The following is a 24,173-nucleotide window of genomic DNA, read 5'->3' as shown; positions in this document are numbered from 1 at the left end:
CCTCGACCTATACAATACCCTGATTTTGACATTCTGGGAGAACTACAAAACTTGTACATAAAAATCCCACTCCTCCAAGCCATTCAAGACATTCCGATATATGCAAAGGCTATCAAAGAGCTATGTATAAAGAAACCAAGGAGGAAAATAACAAATAACCCAAAAGTCCAAGTAGTTGGCACTCTATCCGACTTATTATTAGGGAAAGAAACACCGTTAAATACGAAGACCCAGGAAATCCAATAGTAACCGTACAAATCAATGGACAAACCTTCTCAAATGCCTTAGTTGATCTAGGAGCTGCAATTAATATCTTGACAACCATCACTTGCCAAAAACTGGGCATTACATCAGTAGAACCGACCTCCACTTTATTAGAACTAGCTGACTGATCTGTGGTTTGGCCAGAAAGCACACTACATGATGTTATGGTATCCGTTGACTCCTGGGAGTATCCGGCCGATTTTCTGATAATAAAACCCAAAAATCGACTTGATGGACATCCATTGATTTTAGGCAGACCTTGGCTTGCAACTGCCAATGCTTATATTGGCTGCCGACAAGGCAGTATGACCATAACTAGGGGGGAAAATATCAAGAATCTAGCTTTATATCCCCCAGCGCAGCCAAGTGTAACAATAATAAAAAATAACCAGTATCCTGTATCATACATCACTGAAAATATTAGATCTCCATTAACCATAGAAGAGACCCTCGATTTCAAAGACCAAATAGAAGACGATGCCATTAAAAATTTTATTTTCCAAACTGAACCCAGATCCTGCATACAATGTCACATGATAGAAGCAACATTTGACAATGAAGAAGATCCTCTTAAAGATACACACAATCAAACAATACCTACTACCTCTGTCTCAAATAGTAAAATTGTAGAAATTGACCCAGGAAAGACTTTAAACATTAATGCCAACCTGACTTCCGAATAAGAAGAGAAGCTCATCCAACTATTGAGGAAATACAAAGAAGCATTTGCATGCGACTATCCTAATATGAAAGGAATTGATCCCCAGTTATGTACACACCACATTTACATAGAAAAAGATGTGAGACCTATTCCCCAACCACAAAGGAGACTTAATCCTCATCTAAAAGACATTGTAAAAGCTAAACTTCAAAAAATTTTAGATGTGAACTTCATCTACCCTATCTTGATAGTAAATGGGTCTCTCCACTTGTGGTGGTACCAAAGAAGAATGGGAAGCAGAGAATTTGTGTAGATTATAGAGAACTAAATAAAGCAACAGCAAAAGACCACTTTCCCCTTCCATTCATTGACCAAGTATTAGACACTCTAGCATGAAAGAAATTCTTTTCTTTCTTAGATGGCCTCAGTGGATACAATCAGATTCAGATTGCCCTTGAAGACTAAGACAAAACCACTTTTACTTGTCCTTGGGGAACATTTTCCTACAAAGTTCTACCTTTTGGCTTATGCAATGCTCCTGCCACATTTCAAAGGGCTATCTTCAGCATCTTTTCAAATTTAATAAATGAAGGAATCAAAGTATACATGGATGATTTTACACGATATGGAGACAAATTGACCCAGCATTGGACACACTGGAAAAAGTTCTGCAACACTGCATTGCCACTAGGCTCTATTTGAGCCATGAAAAATGCTATATGATGATGACTGAAGGACTTATTCTAGGCCATTATATCTCAGCAGCTAGCATATAGGTAGACCTAGCCAAAATTCAAATAATTTTACTAATTCCCACTCCCACCACTCAAACAGAGGTACGCAGTTTTCTTGGATTTTCTGGTTACTATAGAAGATTTATAGAACATTTTTCACATATTGTTGCACCTTTATATGCATTGATAGGTAATGTTGACTTTCTTTGGACAGAAAAATGTGACCATGCTTTCCAGGATCTGAAGAGGCTTGTGTCAATAGCCCTAGTCCTTAGAGGTCCAAATTGGGACCTGCCATTTCAAATTTCATCGGATGCCTCGGATACAGCTATTGGAGCAGTCCTTGGACAGGAAGAAGATAAAAAACCATATGCAATTTATTATATTAGCAAGAATTTATCCCCTGCTGAATTGAATTATACTGTTACTGAAAAGGAATTTCTAGCTATAATACATGTTGTCAATAAGTTTAGGCATTACATTACTGTATATCTTGTTATCTTGTATACAGATCATTTTGCCATAAAATATTTAGCAAATAAACCAATCATAAATGGTAGAATAACCACATGGTTGATTTTATTGTAGGAATTTGATATCACAATCAAGGACCGACCTGGAAAAGAAAATCTTGTAGCTGACTTTCTCTCACGGATGCCCAAACTAGTAGATGCAGCAGTAGTTGAAGATCAATTTCTAGATGAGCATCTATTTATTGTCATTTTAAAAACACCCTGGTATGCTGATGTTGCGAATTACTTAGTAGTAGGAAAATTACCAAAACATCTGATCCCCAATGAACGAAAATAGATTGTCCAGTAAAGTGCTCGATTTTCTTGGATTGGGGGCTACCTGTTCCATACAAGAGCATATATGCACATCAAGAGATGCGTCCAAGAGGATGAAATTTTGACATTTTGAAAGCTTGTCACGATGGACCATGTGGCAAAAATTTCGCTGATCGGAGAACTGGACATAAGGTGCTGCAAACAGGGTATTATTGGCCCACGATCTTCAAAGATGCAAAGAAGTTCGTTCAAGCTTGTGACAGTTGCCAAAGAACAGGACGCCCTCGTCAGTCTAACGAAATGCCCCTGAATCCATAACTAGTTATTGAACCATTCGAGTGATGGGCACTCGATTTCATTGGTCCAATTAACCCATTTTCGAACTAGAAAACATATATTCTGGTAGCAACAGAATATGTCACCAAATGGGCTGAAGCAGAGGCATTGCCGAGAGCTACAGAGGATTTCGTCATACAGTTCTTGTTCCATATATTTGTGCCATATGGGCTTCCAAGAGATATAATTACAAATGGTGGACCATAGTTTGTTGGTAACAAGATTGCTGCAACACTAAAAAACTATCATATCCATGATAAAATTACTGCTCCATACCACCCACAGGCAAATGGTCAAGTACAAAGCAGCAATAAAATAATAGAAGCAATCTTAACAAAAACCATTACGTCACATAAACGCGATTGGGCTGCAAGATTACCAGAAGCCTTGTGGGCTTATAGAACAACATGGAGAAGCACTACTGGCTATTCACCATACCAATTGGTATTCAGAAAGGAACCCATTTTTCCCATAGAATTTGAAATCTAAACACTGCGAACAACGCAAGAAGTTGGTCTAGATCTAAATGAGGCACAAATTAATAGATTACAGCATATCAATGAGCTAGATGAGATCAGGCTCTTTACCCTTCAACACACTGCATTGATCCAACAGAAATGAGCTAAATGGCATGACGCTCTCATTAAAAAGAAAGTCTTCTGCGAAGGAGATTGGGCGCTCTTATACGATTCCAGGTTTCAGGATTTTCCCGGGAAGCTTCAGACTCGTTGGCTGGGGCCATATGAAATCCAAAAGGTACATGATAATGGCACCCTTACCCTAATCACCATTGACGGATATGGACATACCTTCAAAGTAAACGACCACCGAGTTTGACTATACCGCAAACCACTTACTCGGGAATCCTTCTACCAGCAACTCTGCGAAGACTCTGACTTGCAAATTTTGGTGGAGGAAGAGAAATATTCCTCACCTCCGATTCATTATAGTGATTCAACTGTTCTTAAATTTTGTACATAATTCTTTTTCTTTTTTAGTATAAATTATTCTCTATACATATTTTTTGCACTTTGCTGTTTATTTTCGAAGAATCAACAATTCTATTGTTTTTGTTGTTCCTTTTAGAAGGAACAACACCTTCACTATCTTGTTGATTCCTTTCTTTCAAAAAGAATAGCTTGCATTTTTCTACTGTTCCTTTTTCAAAAGGAATAGCACTGTTGTTTTTTGTTATGAAACCAACTCAAGAAAAGATAGAAAAGATAGATCAACGCCTTAGAATTCAGCCTCTTCGAGGGGGCAACCTCCTTTACATTACATAAATGAACAATTCTTCGATGATTCAAATGAAAAAACCTTCTTTCTATATATAGGAGTCTAAGGAGTCACAATATAATCCAGCTGAACTAACAATAATAATATAAAGCCACAAAAATAACAATAGAGGGATTCTATGGGCACATTAATAACAATATGGGGGCAATGGGGGCACAACAATATAAATAAGGGGTATAACTACAATAGTAATGGGGTAATCACTAGTATTATAGGGACCCAACATGCCCCTCACCTTCAAAAAAGTGTTGTCCTCAATGCTTGAGTAGTTTTGGATACTTCTGCATAAAATTCTCATCCTCCCATGTGGAATCTTCAGCAGATAAGTTCTTCCACTTGATAAGGTACTCTGAAATTGATCAATTTCGTAGCTGTCGAGTTCTTGTTTCTATAACTGCTTCCGGTTCCAATATATTTTTTCCTTCCTTTTCAAGTTCTGGCAATATTGTTTGAACTGGGAGCTTGTCACCTATAACCTTCTTTAAGCATGAAACATGGAAAACTGGGTGCAATCGAGAAGCTGCAGGAAGCTCCAATTTGTATGCCATAGTACCAATCTTTTGCAACACCTTGTATGGACCATAATACTTTGGTGATAATTTATTATCCTTCTGTTGAAGCCCCGAAAATCAGGTCGACAACAAGGGGGATACCCACACGGTCCGGAACTTAGTTGGCATCTCCTTATCCGTTTGGTATAGGGGGTCCGACTGGGGATAATGGGACCAGTTTCCCAATCTAAGGGGTGTGTGTGTGTGTAGAGTTGGATGATGTTGATCTAGGAGTATTTTAATCTAATTTAATTCAAACTTCTAAACTAACTCTATGCTATTGTAATCTAATGAGAAACAACACATCTAATCTACGCTAACCCGGGGTGTATTTCTTCTATTATGCGATCTAAAGAGATTTCAAACAATAACTGGTAATAAAGATCATTCAGCTATCATAAGAATAGAAATCAATTAAGATAAACCATTCTGCATAAGAAGTTAAACAAAACATTTGTGAACAGCATATCGCATAATAAGTTATTCATATATCAAGCACAAATAAATGACTCCACCGTACAAAAGTTCCAAATGGTAACCCACACATTCATGCATTAACATATAAAAAACTGAAAACTGCATATCACTTTAAGAATATAAGCAGAAACTAGTCAAGAGATAAAAGTACCATTTATGACTGGTTCCACTCATAAGCTTCAAGCAATAACGATTTATCTCTACTTGTTCTAACATCTACTAAGAGTACAAAAGTGCAACATCAGTAGCAGACATTAAATGCAAACATTGATAAATCTCGATCCATCCATTCACCAAAAACCCCCTCCTAGGGTGCAAAAGTGCATGTTCTGAGGACAAGTTTTTTGACAAATTTCCGGACCCTTCTCCAAATGCCTGAGAAGGGTTTAAATACTGCTAACTAATTAATCTTAATTACATAAATTTAGGACATGGTTTCAAATGACCGCCCTTCTACTAAAGCAAATTTATTTCTAAAAATTGAATCTAATTTCTAACCATTTCAGTATTTGCTCCTTAGTGCCGTAAGCAATGCAACATTCGCCTGGGAAGAGTCAGCTGGTTGTCTTCTCCTTTCGTTTGAGTTATGAAAATAGAAATAACAAGAGTTGGCACCGCTTTCTGACAAACTGGAAGATATTTTCCCCTGGCTTGGTGTATTCACTGTGTGTATACTTGGTAATAACCCAAATTCTCTCAAACTGATTGTGCTGTTGCTATTTCGGTTTCCGACCTTGCGAATGACTAAATAAGTTAGGGACTTTGCTCTCTGAACAATTCTCTGTATTGAAAACTACTTCCGTTCTTTGTTCCAGGCTTTTCTGGTGCGTTTTCCCTCTTTAGCGTTTTTCTTTTTGCTTTACCCAATCTAAGCTTCAGGATCTTTTGTAAACATGCTGCTTTTGTGCGCCTTTGACTCTGAGTCTTGGATAGTCTATTTCCATTAGTATCTGTTGAGTGATACTCTAGAATCCGCGGTCCTGCTGCATGCGGCATCCGTTTGCGAAGGCATCTCTTCTCTGTTCTCAGAGTATTGACGCTTTCCCCTTTTCCTTAGATGTTTCCTGCACATTGATTTATGTTAGTTGCTGTCTTACAGTTTACGCAAAGGAAAAGAGTAATGACGAAAAAGATTGACATGAAAGCTTTAGCTCTAATGAATGCATAATCATGACACTCATAATGAACTGACTCTTCGAAAAACACAACACAATCCTCCTTGGATACTTTGGCGTACAATCATTAATTTCTTTTAAGGCGCGCGCCCAATTTTGGTCTGCAGACAGCTTTCCTTGAACACTGTGTCGAGGAAATTTTGCGATGAGTGATTTCTGTGACTCGCATCGCAGTGTCGAGGATTACGTCATTTAAGATGTGTCATCGTAGGAATTGATGATCGCAGATCGCAACATCGCAGATCGTAAATCGCAGATCGCAATATCACAGATCGCAATATCGCAGATCGTAAATCGCAGATCGCAATATCACAGATCGCACTTAATCATCCAATCATTGTGTGCTGCTTATGCGATGTTGCGATATGCGACGTCACATATCGGCCGTCAGTGATTCCTTAAGTTTTTTATTTAAGAGCGCTTCACAATATAAGCGATCCGATGAATTTTGCATCGCTTCTTCGCAGCTTATTATGTGCATAGGAAAACGTCTCACTCTCTTCTCGTGATGCGATACAGCTTTAGGGAGTCAAAATACAAAAATTTTGATAAAATGTTTTTTTTTTTGGATTTTATTGTTAAGGGTCCCCATTTTCTTGGTGTTATTGCTAATACCAATCAAAGAGGGGGGTTGTTGGTGACCACAACAATGGAGATTCACTGTGAAGAACCATTTATCTCTGTTTTTCTATATTGAATTTTAACTTCCGAAGCATAAAAATTTTCATATGTCTAAATTTTGTTATGGACAGATAGAGTATATTACGCCTTATCCTATCACTGATACTTCGTCTCAACCTTTTCATATTCCAATTGTTTGCTTCCTCAGGTTTAGTTCTTGTATTCACACCAGACATTAGTTGGTCTTTTAAAGATAAAATAAGGTCTTCTCTGCGTGCTGGCTTTTAAAATATGCTCATTTGTCGTAGGTAGAGCCTCTGCTGCCCGCAAGCGTCCATAGCCTCGACAGGGTTACCTGTTACCCAACAATGATCCTTTATCCTGCTTGAGGTTATTTACAACCTTTTCAGAGGAAAACCCTTTTTGACACTTTTTCCTTTTTTATTCTCTAAAGAACAATGTCTTGGTTTGGTGGCCAAATTATGACACAGTCATTCACTTGATTTACACTTTTGTTGAACAAGCTGGCTCGTGATGAGACCCCTTGTCTTTTGATTGCAACAATCTTGAGTCGTTGCCCTGTTTTGGTAGACAGTATTGGCAAAGTCAACAAGTTATAATATCTGTGATCATGATAAGCCGGCTCGTGATGAGACCTCTTATTCTTTGAGATGCAGTGTTTTCTCGGATTGTTCCTCTGAATGCTGCGATTTCCTTTAGCAGGGAGGAAGTCATTGTTTTTCCTTAAGAAATCTCTGGACGACAATAATAGAGTTTGAAAACAACAGCTTTACAGAGAATATTTATTTTATTATTGATACCTTTCATTGTGCTGATATAAAACAATTTTTTACCAAAGGTTGCTTTCATCAAATTTTTGAAGTTGAAACTAGCATCATGTCTAGGCTAAAATTAACTCTACCTGTCAATAATAAAAATCATATTTTTTGAAAATTTTTGCTACTTGTACAAGAGAAAAGCTCAAAATCTGATAGAGAATTGGTGTCTTTTTCATGAACCCTTTTAGTGACCATCTACAACTGGTTTTATTTATAAGAAAGAGAAAAACAAATAAAAACTAAAACTATCCTACAAAAATAGAAGAGTGATCTTCTATGGAAAATATACTTTAAGAATCTGTCCATTAACAGGCAAAGAATCTCTTCTACCTGCTAAATCCTGCAACACAAACGTCGATGGGCCTATGACTTCTACAACCTGAAAAGGACCAAGCCACAGTTTCTGAAATTTCGTATGTTTGCCCTTTTCTTCATGAGCCTTATCCCATTTCAAAACTAAATCTCCCATCTGAAAATTCTTCCTGGTCATTATGCTTGAGTCAAAAGAGGATTTTATCAGTGCTTGGTGATGAGCATGGGTTTTCTTAGCTTGTTCTCGTCGTTCTTCTAATTTAATTATTTCCATTTGTCTTAGTTGTATGGAGGAGGTAGATACCTCATCGATGTGTTGTACCAAAGACAAAGAGGGGATGACTAAGTGAGTTGGAAGAACCACTTCTTTCCCATAAACTAAATTAAAGGGAGAAGTGCCGATTGAAGCTTTCTTCGTTATTCTGCATCTCCAGCATAGTGTCTGCCTGCTGGTCCATCATGGAGTTCCTGCAAAACCTTTTCGGCTTCAGTTTTCTCAAGACACCTAAGAAGCACAGAATCGTAATTCCTTTTAAACAGAACATCATTTATGAGCTGGTACTGTTTAGCTTTCAACCTCAGAGCTCTTTTCTTGGTATGATCCAGGTGTGATGGAGCATACCCATTCTTAAGATAATAAATGGTGTCAGCATATAATGATTCTGCATCGTTTAGGCTTACCTCATACGTATGTACCTCTTCAGATGAATTCTCAAGAATTTGTGATGCTCCAGCCAACATTTTGCAGAAGCCTTGACCTCTTACAATGTTTGCTGGTTTGATCTCAAGATCGTATTCTTGTAAAGCGGTGATCCAATTTGCTCTTTTTTCGCCCGCTGGAAACGGTACTATGACCTTAGTATGGGCTTTAAGTAAGAAAGGTCTGAAATATTTGATCGCTTTGAAAACAGCATATGCCTGTTTCTCCACGTCTGAATAGTTGAGTTCAGCACCTTGTAAATTCGAGCTAAAAAATGCGATTGGAGCTTCCGCTTTCTCTTGATTTGCTTGAGTTAGAATCACGGCATAAGATTTCTCTAAGGCAAACGTGTATAAGATAAAAGATTCTGAAAAATTTGGGGTCGCTAAAGATGGAGCGTTAATGATAGCTTGTTTGATCAAGTTGAATGCTTCATGCTCATCTTGACTCCATTTAAAATTTGAATTCTTTTTAATCATATTTTGCAAAGGAGAAACAATACGTGAGAAATCTGGGACAAATCTCTTCACAAAATTGATTTGACCAAGGAAAGATTGCATGGCTTTTTTGTTATGAGGCATGGATATTTCAGAAATTTCTTTGATTCTGTCAGGTTCAATGTGAATACCAGATTTTGGCACTATGAATCCTAGAAGTTTTCCTTCACTTAATGCGAAAAAAGATTTCTTTGGGTTAAGTGAAATCCCATACCTTAAACATCGTTGAAAGATTTGTTTCAAGTCTTTGATATGGTCGCTTCGCTTCTTGGAGTACACTGTTATATCATCCAGGTAAATCACTACAGATTTATTGACTAAACCTTTGAATGTGATGTCCATGGCTCTCTGAAATGTAGCGTCGGCATTGATCAAACCAAATGGCATCTTCCGATATGCGTATGTGCCCCATTTAGTTCGGAATGTGGTTTTTAACTAATCATCGGGATGTACCAGCACTTGATTGTATCCTGAAAATCCATCCAAAAAAGACATTAATTCTGAGCCTGCTACTGCCTATAATATCTTCTCCATAGGTGGGAGGGGAAAATTGTCTTTTTGACAGGCTTTGTTGAGATTCCGGAAATCGATACAAATTCTAATATCTCTATTTTTCTTTCTAACGGGTACCATATTGGAGACCCATTTGGAATGTCTGACGGGGAAGATTATTCTGGCTCTCAATAACTTATTTAGCTCAGTTTTTATCTGATTTTCTAAATTGGGGTGGATTTTTCTAAGTTTCTGTTGGACAGGTTTTTCATTGTCAATCATAGGGATAGTATGTTGAATGATAGAAGTGTCGTATGTGTTCAGCTCATCGTAATTCCAGGCAAAAACATTTTTGTATTGTCTCAAAAGACGGATATATGCTAATTTTTCATCAGGGGCTAGGTCGTGGCCTAGATTAACGTTTTGTGGTTTCTCATCGGTTCCTAGGTTTACTGATTCGTAGTTCAGAGTCGAACTGTAGAGCTTAGAATTGGTATACCTTTTAAACCGACTTTTCAAATCATATAAGTCTTCTAACTTAACCACCGACTTAGGTATAGCATTATCAGTGCTATTTTGTTGTATTTGGTGATCATGATGGTCTTCGTCAATTATTTGATTTGAGTAGGATCCTTCAGAAGTGAGGAAATTTACAATGTCTGGATCGTCATTGAATACTCTCCAATTTGTAATGTTGTCAGGGATGGACGGTCTAAAAATTAATTCCATTGAGAATCTATCTGGACTAAAATCTTCAGAGGGAATAAGTCTAGAGGCCGCGTTAGCTAACAGGTCTGCGCTCGCATTTTGGAGTCTTGGGATTGACGAAATATTGAATGCTATGAAATGTGCAGTCAGATCTTGTACTAAAGATTGATAGTGCTTCAAATGACCTGATAGGCAATGTATGGTGTTACGTACCTGTTTGATGACAATCTCAGAGTCTCTGAAGACTTGAAGGTACTTAACGTTCAACCCGATTGCTTTGTATAGGCCTTGCACCAAGGCCTCGTATTCCGTTGTATTGTTTGTGCAATCGAATTCAAGTCTGCACGTAAGCATGGTCTTATTTCCGTCTGGGCTAATCAGAACGCATCTTGCTCCTGCTCCCTCGTTACATTTAGAGCCATCAAAATATAATTTCCAAAACAAAGATGTATTTACAGGGTTATCTAAAAAATTAACACACTTTGAATTATCAGTTTGGGAAAAATTTTCGACTTGGGACAAAACTGAATTTTCTAAGTAAGGTGAGGTATGAGCATTGAAATTGCAGAGGAAAGAATTTACCAAGTAATTGCCTATGATACTACTGTTGTATACTATTGCTTCATTTTCTCCCTCCAATTCCGTCACTATGTACTTCTGGTGTAGCTCTCGTTCAACCTTTATTTGATTCGGTTTACCATTGTAGGGTAACCACATGTGCAACCAGTCGGTTGAGAAGTATCCATGGAGTTTTTCAGACCAATCCGTGCTAAGAATTAAGCCATAGAATTCAGGGATATCAGCTACTAGAATGTCAATAACCTGACATACCTTCGGGTTAGACGACAATCTTATGGTCACTTGATTAAGTTCACCAATCACTTCGACTTGGGATCGATCAAGCTGAACTATGAGCACTGCGGATTTTTACGGTTGAACATTCAACTTGGCACATATTGATCTGGGTAAAATATTCCTTGAAGCACCAGAATCTACCAAACAGTTGTGCACGTTTTTGTTGAAAATTTCATAAGTGAGAAGAAAAGGGGGAGTATGAGACCTTGATCTTCCTCCAATCAAGGTGATGTCATTTGGGTCAACCTTATTGATCGTGTTGGTTGGAGGTTTTCTCGTGTTGTGGGAAGCTACAGCTGTAGGCAAAGATGTAGTAGGCACGACATGTAATTCTTTCATCGTTATCTTCTGTTGATGTTTCAATTTGCTCAACTCATAAAGAGTGATATTAGCCCTAGTCTTTTTCATGTCATCAATAATGTTGTACACCATTTCATCCGACACAATCAGTGTTCTTGATGGAGGTGTTTGATCTGATTGGACTGGGCTAGATTGAGTCGCTCTAGCGGTTGTTTTCTTTGTTGCGACTTTATCTTTTGCTGCAGGGCTTGCGCCCTTCTTCTTAGGGGTAGTTTGGGTAGGATCAAGTTGATTTTTTCTTCGTGTGCTAACCGGAAATGCTTCTTGATCTTCTTCTTGCGGGAGGATGAAATCCCACATTCCTTGTAGTTCCACAACTTCTTCATCATCGGTCTGCCCTTCAGTGGTATTCTCTTCTTCTTCTTCTTCTTCGGATTCGATGTTTGAGATAGCGTTCGGTGGTTTCACCTCCATTAAAGGATTTCTTTTAAAAGCTCTGTAGGGCTTTTTCGAAGAAGTTTCTGCTACTTGTTTTTTTATGTCAATCATCTCATTTTACATGGTTTTTAACACTTTTTGTAATCCTTCCAAATCGAAAGGATCTTTCGATTGTTTCTTCTTGGGGTCTTCCTTGTAGGAGACTTTCTTAGATTTGCGTTCCTCTATTGCAAATCTTTTTTCCAGGGCTACGACGCGTTTCTCTACTACTATCGCCTCTGTCAAGTTTTCAACTAAGGTTGTCTTATTTGCCCTATCCACGAAGATTGCCAAGTTCGATGGTAAGGCCGTAATATACCATTCACATCTCACTTCTTCGCTGGGTTGGGAAGCAGCGGGAATTTTGTTGAGGATTTTATTGAACCGTAAATTGAAATCTTTGATGGGTTCTCTAGCCTTGGCTTTAAGATTGGATAGGTCATTGATTAACGTCACCGTTGATCTGTCATCACCAAATTTGGTAAGGAATTGACTTTGAAAAATGTCCCAACTTGTGATAGACCCGGAAGGTAATGAAAAGTACCATGACCCGGCTGTTCCTTGCATTGTGTAGGGAAAAAGCCGGACGACAGCATCCTCGTTGGTAACTCTGTTGAGATTAACAGAAAGCATGAAATTATTAATATGCTCTTCAGCTAGCATGCCTGCTTCTGGATTGAATTTGGGTAGCCATTTCTCAGGATGGGCCGGTATTGGGCTCAGGGGTGGAGGCATTAAAACTGCCCCAGGATTGTTCCATGGAGACTGGGCCATCGTTGAGCTGCTAATAAATAAAAGTGCAGAGGATGATCCCTGATGCTGGGAAGATGAAGATATTATGATCTTTGATGATTGAAGAGGAGGGGTTGTGCAAGATGGATGAGTGGTTTGGAATGAAGATGTGGGTGGCTGACTTTGCAGTGAGGGAGTTGAGATGGACGACGTAGATGAAAGAGTCTCCCTGTCAGACTCTGGTGGTGTTTTCCTTGCTCTTTTCCTGGTGGGGAGAGGGAGTTCAGTCGGCTGGATGCCAAATTTTTCACTCTTTAATCTGGTCAGGGGATGAGCAGGATTGTACTACGAAGTCACGCTGCTTTCAGATTTATCAGACCTCTGAGTAAAAATAGAAAATCCCCGGAGTTTGCGAATCAGAGTTTGAACTTCAGGGGGTTCAATGATAAGTTGGTCTAAAATATTAGGGCATGTAGCAGCGGTTGATACTCGAGCGACTTCTGACTCTGGATTTAAACTTACTGGGGAAGTCGGGGGAGTTGATGAGGGCAATTTACTCTCAGAATGGTATTTAGATTTTGATTTAGGTGCCATTCATAGTTCGGGCCCTCCTTCTAGCGCCAAATATGTTGAAGCCCCGAAAATCGGGTCGACAACAAGGGGGATACCCACCTGGTCCAGACCTTGGTTGGAAGCTCCTTATCCGTTTGGTATAGCGGGTCCGACTGGGGATAATGGGACCAGTTTCCCAATCTAAGGGGTGTGTGTGTGTGTAGAGTTGGATGATGTTGATCTAGGAGTATTTTAATCTAATTTAATTCAAACTTCTCAACTAACTCTATGCTGTTGTAATCTAATGAGAAACAACACATCTAATCTACGCTAACCCGGGGTGTATTTCTTCTATTATGCGATCTAAAGAGATTTCGAACAATAACTGGTAATAAAGATCATTCAGCTATCATAAGAATAGAAATCAATTAAGATAAACCATTCTGCATAAGAAGTTAAACAAAACAGTTGTGAACAACATATCGCATAATAAGTTATTCATATATCAAGCACAAATAAATGACTCCACCGTACAAAAGTGCCAAACGGTAACCCACACATTCATGCATTAACATATAAACAACTGAAAACTGCATATCACTTTAAGAATATAAGCAGAAATTGGTCAAGAGATAAAAGTACCATTTATGACTGGTTCCACTCATAAGCTTCAAGCAATAACGATTTATCTCTACTTGTTCTAACATCTACTAAGAGTACAAAAGTGCAACATCAGTAGCAGACATTAAATGCAAACATTGATAAATCTCGATCCATCCATTCACCAAAAACCCCCTCCGAGGGTGCAAAAGTGCATGTTCTGAGGACAAGTTTTTTGACAAATTTCCGGACCCTTCTCCAAATGCCTGAGAAGGGTTTAAATACTGCTAACTAATTAATCTTAATTACATAAATTTAGGACACAGTTTCAAATGACCGCCCTTCTACTAAAGCAAATTTATTTCTAAAAATTGAATCTAATTTCTAACCGTTTCTGTATTTGCTCCTTAGTGCCGTAAGCAATGCAACATTCGCCTGGGAAGAGTCGGTTGGTTGTCTTCTCCTTTCGTTTGAGTTATGAAAATAGAAATAACAAGAGCTGGCACCGCTTTCTGACAAACTGGAAGATATTTTCCTCTGGCTTGGTGTACTCACTGTGTGTATACTTGGTAATAACCCAAATTTCTCTCAAACTAATTGTGTTGTTGCTATTTCGGTTTCCGACCTTGCGAATGACTAAATAAGTTAGGGACTTTGCTCTCTGAACAATTCTCTGTATTGAAAACTGCTTCCGTTCTTTGTTCCAGGCTTTTCTGGTACGTTTTCCCTCTTTAGCGTTTTTCTTTTTGCTTTACCCAGTCTAAGCTTTAGGATCTTTTGTAAACATGCTGCTTTTGTGCGCCTTTGACTCTGAGTCTTGGATAGCCTATTTCCATCAGTATCTGTTGAGTGATACTCTGGAATCCGCGGTCCTGCTGCATGCGGCATCCGTTTGCGAAGGCATCTCTTCTCTGTTCTCAGAGTATTAACGCTTTCCCCTTTTCCTTAGATGTTTCCTGCACATTGATTTATGTTAGTTGCTGTCTTACAGTTTACGCAAAGGAAAAGAGTAATGACGAAAAGATTGACATGAAAGCTTTAGCTCTAATGAATGCATAATCATGACACCCATAATGAACTGACTATTTGAAAAACACAACACAATCCTCCTTGGATACTTTGGCGTACAATCATTAATTTCTTTTAAGGCGCGCGCCCAATTTTGATCTCCAAACAGCTTTCCTTGAACACTGTGTCGAGGAAATTTTGCGATGAGTGATTTCTACGACTCGCATCACAGTGTCGAGGATTGCATCGTTTAAGATGTGTCATCGTAGGAATTGATGATTGCATTCATCGCAGATCGCAACGTCGCAGATCGTAAATCGCAGATCGCAATATCGCAGATCGCAATATTGCAGATCGTAAATTGCAGATCGCAATATCGCAGATCGCACTTAATCATCCAATCGTTGTGTGATGCTTATACGATGGTGCGATATGTGACGTCGCATATCGACCGTCAGTGATTCCTTAAGTTTTTTATTTAAGAGTGCTTCACAATATAAGCGATGTGATGAATTTCACGTCGCTTCTTCGCAGCTTATTATGTGCATAGGAAAACGTCTCACTCTCTTCTCGCGATGCAATACAGCTTTAGGGAGTCAAAATACAAAAATTTTGATAAAATGTTTTTTTTTTTGGATTTTATTGTTAAGGGTCCCCATTTGCTTGGTGTTATTGCTAATACCAATCAAAGAGGGGGGTTGTTGGTGACCACAACACCTTCTTAGCTTGCTTGAGGGACATTTTCTTATATGGTTGTAGCCGTAGGAATATCCAATCACCTACATCAAAACTTCTTTCACTGCGATGTTGATCTGCCTGTTGTTTCATTCTATTATGTGCCAACACGAGGTTATCCTTTAGGAGTTGGAGGACTTGTTGTTGATGTTCGATGTGATGTTACACTGCCTGAACCTTAGAATTTTCTCTTAAATATGATGTGATGGATGGTGGTTGATACCCATAAAGTGCCATAAATGGGGTCATTTTTGTTGCTGTATGAAAGGAAGTGTTATACCACCATTCAGCCAGAGGAAACCATTTGACCCATTGTGTCTGTTTATCAGATACAAAGCAACGAAGATATCCTTCCAAACATTTGTTTACTATCTCAGTTTGCCCATCAGATTGAGGATGATAAGATGAGCTATGAGCTAACTGAGTACCAAGACAAGAAAATAATTCTGTCCAAAAATTTCCAATGAAAATGGGATCTCCGTCACTTACAATAATCTTTGGGTTTCCATGTAGCTTTTGAATTGTTTCCATAAATGCAGTAGAAACTGTACTAGCTTTAAATGGATGTGATAATTCACAAAAGTGTGCATACTTGGTAAGTCTGTCAACTACCACCATGATGACACTCTTTCCCTCAGACTTGGGTAAACCTGTGATAAAATCCACTGATACCTCCTCCCAACGTTGGCTTGGAATGGATAAAGGTTGTAATAGACCTGGTGTCTTAATTGTTTCAACTTTATTTTGTTGGCAAACCAAACATTCTGCCACAAACTTTTGAATATCTGATTTAAGGCCATCCCAAAAAAATTCCTTCTTAACCCTGTGGTAAGTTTTTAAAAATCCTGAGTGCCCTCCTAAGGGAGAAGTGTGCAATTCCATAAGAATCTTTTGTTTTAGCTGGGAATTCTTATAGAGGTACAAGCGATCTTTGTACCATAACGAATCGTTTTGCCAGCTAAATGTATCAGATGTACTGGAATGTTGTTGTAGCTTTCGAATAAGTGCCCACACTTCTTCGTCATTCTTCCATTCTTCCCTTGCTTCATTTATCCAATCTGGTTGGATGATAGAAATAGCGCACAACAATGCTTCCACATCCTCATCCTTTCTTGAGAGTGCATCTGCCACCACATTTTGCTTCCCTTTTTTGTAGATCATTTCAAAGTCATAACCCAACATCTTTGTGACCCACTTTTGTTGCTCTTCAGAGGATAATCTTTGTTCTAAAAAGTATTTAAGGCTATCATGATCCGTTTTTACCTTGAAGTGTCTTCCCATTAGGTAGGGTCGCCATTTCTTAAGTGCATGGAGTATTGCCAACATTTCCTTCTCATAAATAGCTTTGCTTAAAAACTTTCCCTTGATTGGACAACTTTCAAAAGCAATGGGTCTTTCATCTTGCATTAGAACAGCACCAATTCCATTTCCTGAAGCATCACATTCCACAATAAAGGTTTTTGTGAAGTCCGGTGTAGCTAAGACCGGTGCTTGGCACATTGCCTCTTTAAGATGTTCAAAGGCCTTTGTTGCTTCTGGAGTCCATGAAAATGCATCTTTATTCAATAATGTCGTTAGAGGTGCTGCTATTCTCCCATAATTCTTAACAAACTTGCGATAATACCCTGTTAACCCAAGAAATCCACGCAGATGCTTTATGGATGTGGGGATTTTCCATTCCTTAATGGCTTTAATTTTGCTAGGGTCTACCTTAACTCCTTCATGAGATACAATATGACCCAAATATTCCACCTCCTGGACTCCAAAGAAACATTTGGATCCTTTTGAATATAATTGTTTCTCCTCCAATAGTTGTAGCACCCTGTCAACATGTTCAACATGATCCTTCCAAGACTTGCTGTAGATAAGTATATCATCAAAAAATACTAACACAAATTTTCTAAGGAATGGTTTGAAAATTGAATTCATCAAACCTTGAAATGTTGAAGGTGCATTGGTAAGGCCAAAAGGCATGACCAAAAATTCATAATGACCCTCATGAGTTCTAAATGCTGTTTTCGGAATGTCTTCAATCTTCATTCTAATTTGATGATATCCTGAACGAAGATCCAACTTGGTGAAGTAAATTGATCCATGCAATTCATCCAGTAATTCATCAATGACATGAATGGGGAACTTATCTTTAATAGTGAGCTTGTTGAGCTCCCTATAATCCGGACACATGCGCCATGATCCATCCTTATTGTGCACCAATACTACTGGAGCAGAGAAAGAACTTTGACTCGGTTGAATTATACCAGCCTCTAGCATTTCTGCAACCATACATTCAATTTCACTTTTTTGGACATAGGGATATCTGTACGGCCTGATGTTTGGAGGAACACTTCCTAGAATCAAATGAATAGCATGATCATGATCACGCATAGGTGGGAGACCTTTGGGAGTCTCAAATACCTTGGAATGATTGTCCAGGACATTTTGGAGATCTGGAGAAATAGATGATTCTAATGTGGAAACATCTAGCGAACATAATTGTGCAATTATACCCCTTTGCTCCTTTTTTAGAAGCTTTGTCATACCATTAGAGCTGATTATCTTTCCTGGTTTCCCTGCAATACCCCTTAATTCAACTTCCTTTCCTTCCATAGAAAATTTGATGAAAAGTTCTTGAAAATTAAAAGCTATTGTACCCAAGGATTGTAGCCATTGGACTCCTAGTACAACATTAGCACCTCCCATTGGAATGGAAAGCATTGGGCTAGTCAATACATATTCTCCCATGGATAGCTTGATATTATGGCACTTTCCAGAGCAATTTATTGTTCCTCCATTTGCAATCATCACTTGACACTCTGGTGTTGGATATAGGAAGCAATTCAATTCTTTTGCTACCCTATAGTGAATAAAATTGTGGGTGCTTCCTGAATCAATCAACACTATTACCTTTTTCTTCTTGATTTGTCCTTCTATCTTGATGGTTTGAGGAGTGGTAATTCCTGCCAATGCATTACAAGATATGGTCGGATTTATCATCTAGGCTTTGTTCCTGGAGCATATCCTCTTCTTTTGACCTTTCTTGCTCCTTTTCTTCTTCCTCTTCACAATCTATGTAGAATAATTTCTTCTCAGCACACTTATGACCTTTAGTGTATTTGCTATCACAACTATAACAAAGCCCTTTTGCTCTTTTTTCTTCCAATTGTTGTGGTGTCAACCTAATAGGTTGTGGAAGACTAGGGGCAACTGCACTTCCGTCTTTATAGTTGTGAGTGGTATGCTTCCTCGTTGCCATAATTTTGCTTTCCATTTTTCTTGCTAACCTGAATGCCTTCTCTAATGAATCAGGTTCCCAAAGGCGAACATCATGTTGGGTATTATACTTTAAAGACCCTATGAACACATCAATCCTATGATCCTCTAGAATATCTTTTACCCTTATGTTAAATTTTTGGAACTCCTCAATGTGCTCCATTATTGAACCCTTTTGTTTGAGACTAATCAATTGGCTAAGAAACGTGTTGCTTTTTGTATCCTCATAATGTGCTATCAATTCTTTCGTAAAAATTGCTCAAGTGATAAATTGTTTACAAGAGCAAAGCCATTGATACCATACAAACTGATTTGGTTCGAAATATAAAGTTTCCATGTGTACCTTTTGTGTGTTTTGCACATTATTGAGATCGAAGAACTGCTCCATCTGTAATATCCATGTGGCGGGATCCTTGCCATCAAACTTCCTCATATCGATTTTTTGAATATGGTGGGTCTTCGATCCAACATTAGAGTCTATGGAATCATGATTAACATTTCTTTTGTTCACATAATGAGTTTCCTTTACAACCTTTTCACCATTAGTAAGTTTTCTTGTAGAAAATTTGTCAAATCTGTCTTCAAATCTGCCATGTCTGTCTTCAAATCTGTTATCAAATCTGTCTTCAAATCATCCATCTTAGCTTCCATGCCCTTTATCTTAGATTCCACGCCATTTATCTTAGCTTCTGTTAGCTTTTGTGAGCGTGACATTTGTTGCACTTGTTCTTGTAATTTTGATATATCATGTAGCATTTCTTCCTCTTCTTCATGAGCCATGCTAGAGCTTTCAGGTTCCTTAATAGGTGTTTTCATTTTCTTTCCTTGGTGCATCAGTTACTGATAATAATGCTTTACTATGCCCTTTGAATTCCTTCAAACCAAGCTTATGCAAAAATTAAAAAAAATAACTACACACCTTTTTTCACTTTGTAGAAGCCTGATATTGAATCTGATGTATCTCTGTAATTTTGGATCATCCAATTCTAAAATTTTGACCTGTAGTAACCTTCTGAGTCCTCCTTCCAATGCCACAAGTCTGACCCAAATTGGTTTCTCCAAGGAAGAGTTATACGAAATCTCCTATAGTGACTTGCTTATAAACTAATTCAGTAGAGCAAACTTGTACGACGTGCCACAAGTCATTGTTTTGACCTATGGATCTGAAAAATGCATACAAGAAACTACAGTCCATCCTCTTTCTATACCTTCTTATGCAATTTCAATCCGATCCTCAGATAGAAATTTATGATTATTTTCCCCAAGTCACCTGTTTTGAATGTAATTCAGGAGTCTGCAAAATGACCAACTTCCTCAGATCATATCTCCGAAAATATCGCGCAAAAAGCTCTGAACTTCGGACCCAAGGTTCAGCGCGATAAATGGGTTTTTTTTGGGACTTCTGAAACGTCACAGAAAAAAAGTTATAGCGAAAATGCCACAATGACCTGTTTGGAGCAGAGAAACCCTAGAATCCAAAGCTCTGATAACAAATGTTATGAAACCAGCTCAAGAAAAGATAGAAAAGATAGATCAACGCCTTAGAATTCAGCCTCTTCGAGGGGGCAACCTCCTTTACATTACATAAATGAACAATTCTTCGATGATTCAAATGACAAAACCTCCTTTCTATATATAGGAGTCTAAGGAGTCACAATATAATCCAGTCCACCTAACAATAATAATATAAAGCCACAAAAATAACAATAGAGGGATTCTATGGGCACATTAATAACAATATGGGGGAAATGGGGGCACAACAATATAAATAAGGGGTATAGCTACAATAGTAATGGGGTAATCACTAGTATTATAGGGACCCAACATTTTTTCTGTTCATTTTCTAAAGGAACAACATTTGTGTGCACTTTTGTTTTTCTGCTGTTCCTTTTCCAAAGGAACAACACTTTCGTTTTGTTGTTCCTCTTCCGAAGGAACAACACTTTTTGTATTAGCCGTTCCTTTTTCACTTTCGGCACTTGCGTTTTTGCTGTGCCTTTTCCAAAGTAACATCACTTTTGGTTTTTGTTGTTCCTTTTCAAAGGAACAACACTTGTGTTTTTTGTTGTTCCTTTTCCAAAGGAACAACACTTTTGTTTTTTGTTGTTCCTTTTACAAAGGAACAACACTTTTGGTTTCATTTTTTGTTGTTCCTTTTCCAAAGGAAGAACACTTTCGTTTTTTGTTGTTCCTTTTCCAAAGGAACAACACTTTTGATTTTTGTTGTTCCTTTTCCAAAGGAACAACACTTGCGTTTTTTTTGTTCCTTTTCCAAAGGAACAACACTTTTGGGGTTTGTTGTTCCTTCTCCAAAGGAACGACACTTGAATTTTCTACTGTTCATTTTCCAAAGGAACAACACTTGTACGTTTTCGCTCTTCCTTTTTGAAATAACAACATTCTCGTATTCCTTTTATTTATGCTTGTTCTCCTTGCTGTTCCAATTAAAGGATAACGGTTGTTCTTCTCAATATATAATAATTTCGAGTCTTTTGGAGCATAACTATACACTTATGCAATGGACACAAAACTAGAGCATACTGAAATCATTAAATTATATAAAATTGCTATTTTTACAAGAAATTGCTTTGAATTGATAAGAGGAAAGAGGAAAGGACACAATTATCCATCACTTTTGTTGTCATTATCCTACTAATACTGATATGATTGGTTATCTTTATCGTGGTGGTTCTTTTTTTTTTTTAATTCCCATAATATTCTTTCATCATTATTGAGGAATAAGAGAAAATGGTATATCTTTCTATTGAGATGTTAAGACTTCTTCCACCATTCCTACTCTTAAGAAGTGTTGAACCACCCTTTGTGTATACATAGGAAAGTACTTTATAAAAGAAAAAAAAAAAGAGAAAAATGTTTATATAACTTATGGGTTGTCAAATATAGGATAGCGGTCTCATCAAGAGCCAGCCTACCATGATCATAAGGAAGAAAGTGAAGTGGCATTCCCACTATAGCCACCACACCAGGGATATGATCCAAGAGGCACATAAAAAAAAATAAAGAGTCCTTGGAACAGGAGGTCTCATCACGAGCCAACCTGCCCACCTTTCACTCATTCTTGGTGAATGGCATTATGGTTTAATTGGTTAGCAAGCCAGCATAATGGCCTCCAATTTGACACTACACAACACTTCCTAAGCATACACAAAGGATCATGGTTCCATGGGTGAAACAAACAACTCTGTCAAGGTTATGGACACCTGTCGACAACAGATCTCTGTTAATGGTATTGAAGTCACATTCCTTATACACCAATAGTAATCATTAACACCCTTCTTTGTCTTATACCTTTGTAATATGTCACATAAGATTATGTATATCATTTCCCTGAACCATTAAACACATGAAAATCTATTACAGCCAATCATGACGGAAAAAGTTGATAATGACCGCATCAGACTTTTTGTGCACATCAGCTGTCCTATCCTCCCAGCCTCACATCATATCATAGCATTCTCTTATTTGTTAAGCGATCCTACTATACACCTCGATTTCGGCAATCTGCTCCTTTTGTAAAACATGGCATTTCGGCATATGTTGTTCCTTTATGACTCTGTACTATGGCAATTTGGCACGCTGCTCCCTCATTTGACGGCCGAGGATGGCCTATCATGTTGCAGGGGGGAGGCAGGTGACCTCATAATTTTCTGGTATATGTGTCATAGTATTATTCGGAAAACTGTTTACTTGGAAATAGCAAGGCTCAATGGTATATTGTTTTTCAAATTGCATGGCTTGCTGTTCCTAAGCCATTTCCATATTATGCTCTATAGCAATTAGTAAGTGACCCAGGATTTGAACGAGCCCTGTTGTTTCATTATTTTCTTTGTATTTCTAACAGTTTGAATAGCCTGTTGTTCCATTGTCATCTCTACGTTTTTATAGTGAGCGCATGGGAGAAATATCAATTCGGAGAGAACCACAAGTATTGACAGTTTCTGATGCTGCACGGGAAATCCTGGCAAGGGCGGGATGGCTAGTTTATCTTAATCATTTATAGGAATCCAACGAGACTGTAGCAATCGAATTCTTGTAGAACTTGCAAGAATATCACTCCACATTAAGGGGGAGACACATAGCAGTCACTGATGACATAATTGCAGAGGTCTCGGGACTGCCAGCCACTGGACCTGTGTGGACTCTAAAGAAGGAGAGACTGCGAAAGATAATAAAAATCTTCCAAGATGAAGGTCAAAACCTAACAATCAGAGGAAAGGGAGTCCTACCAGCAGCATTGGGGGAGCCGTGGGCAGAATTGGAAAAGATCATCCAGAGCTACATCACCTGTGAAGGCAGGAAAGATGTGGTAAGACCATGACACCTTAAACTCTTAGCCGTATTAAAACAAAAATGCTCTGTGAACTTACCTGCATTTTTAAATTCATTACTTCATGATGTTGCCCTAAGTATGAAAAAATCGCAACATGTAGAATCGGTAGTAAGTCACTATGGGTTGATATGGATAATAGTTAGCCACAGTCTTGCTCAGCAACAAAGCAGCTGGGAAGAGCTAATTTCCATGATAGACGGGGGACTGACTAGCCCAGCCCCAACATGTAAGCATGCTACCAGTACACCAAATAGACCATTGAAATGAAGGAAATCAGTCAGACTGGCATGGATTAGAGGGAGGCTAGAAAATTCCCAAGGGAATACTAGCCAACCAGTAGAGATAGACGATTCAGGGGATGAGCAACCCCCACAATTGGAAGGAGAAGAGAATGAGAAAGGATTGGAAGGAAATGAGGAAGGAGAAACGGAGGAAGAGACCAAGTAGCCTGGGTAGGAGGAGGAAGAAACAGAGCAACGCAAAGAGAGCCCATTGCAAAATCCATTGCAAGAGGACGAACTGGCCTGAATTCTGGCCAATATGGGCGAATATGCCCAACCCCTCAGCCTGCTAGGCCTCCATATTGAAGAAGAACCAAAAGAGCATTCTACTCAGGACAAAAATGCACCCGAAGAATTACACAACAAGGAAGTAGAAGAGAATCATCTTGTTCATGATGAAAGTATGACAGGAGAGAAAAGCGATACAGAAGAGGAACAATCTATTCCCAACCAGACTACACCAGAAGAATTCCAGGAAGAAGAAGGGGTGGAAAAAGAAGTCACCCAGGAAATAACAGAACTGGCTAGGGTTTTTACTCGTGAGTAACCCGAACAGAACAA

Source organism: Pinus tabuliformis, chromosome Q, assembly GCF_031772625.1.
Source record: "Pinus tabuliformis cultivar Carrire ecotype Pingquan chromosome Q, CPIR1, whole genome shotgun sequence".
Classification (NCBI taxonomy): Eukaryota; Viridiplantae; Streptophyta; class Pinopsida; order Pinales; family Pinaceae; genus Pinus; species Pinus tabuliformis.
Note: the sequence above shows the minus strand (reverse complement) of the source record.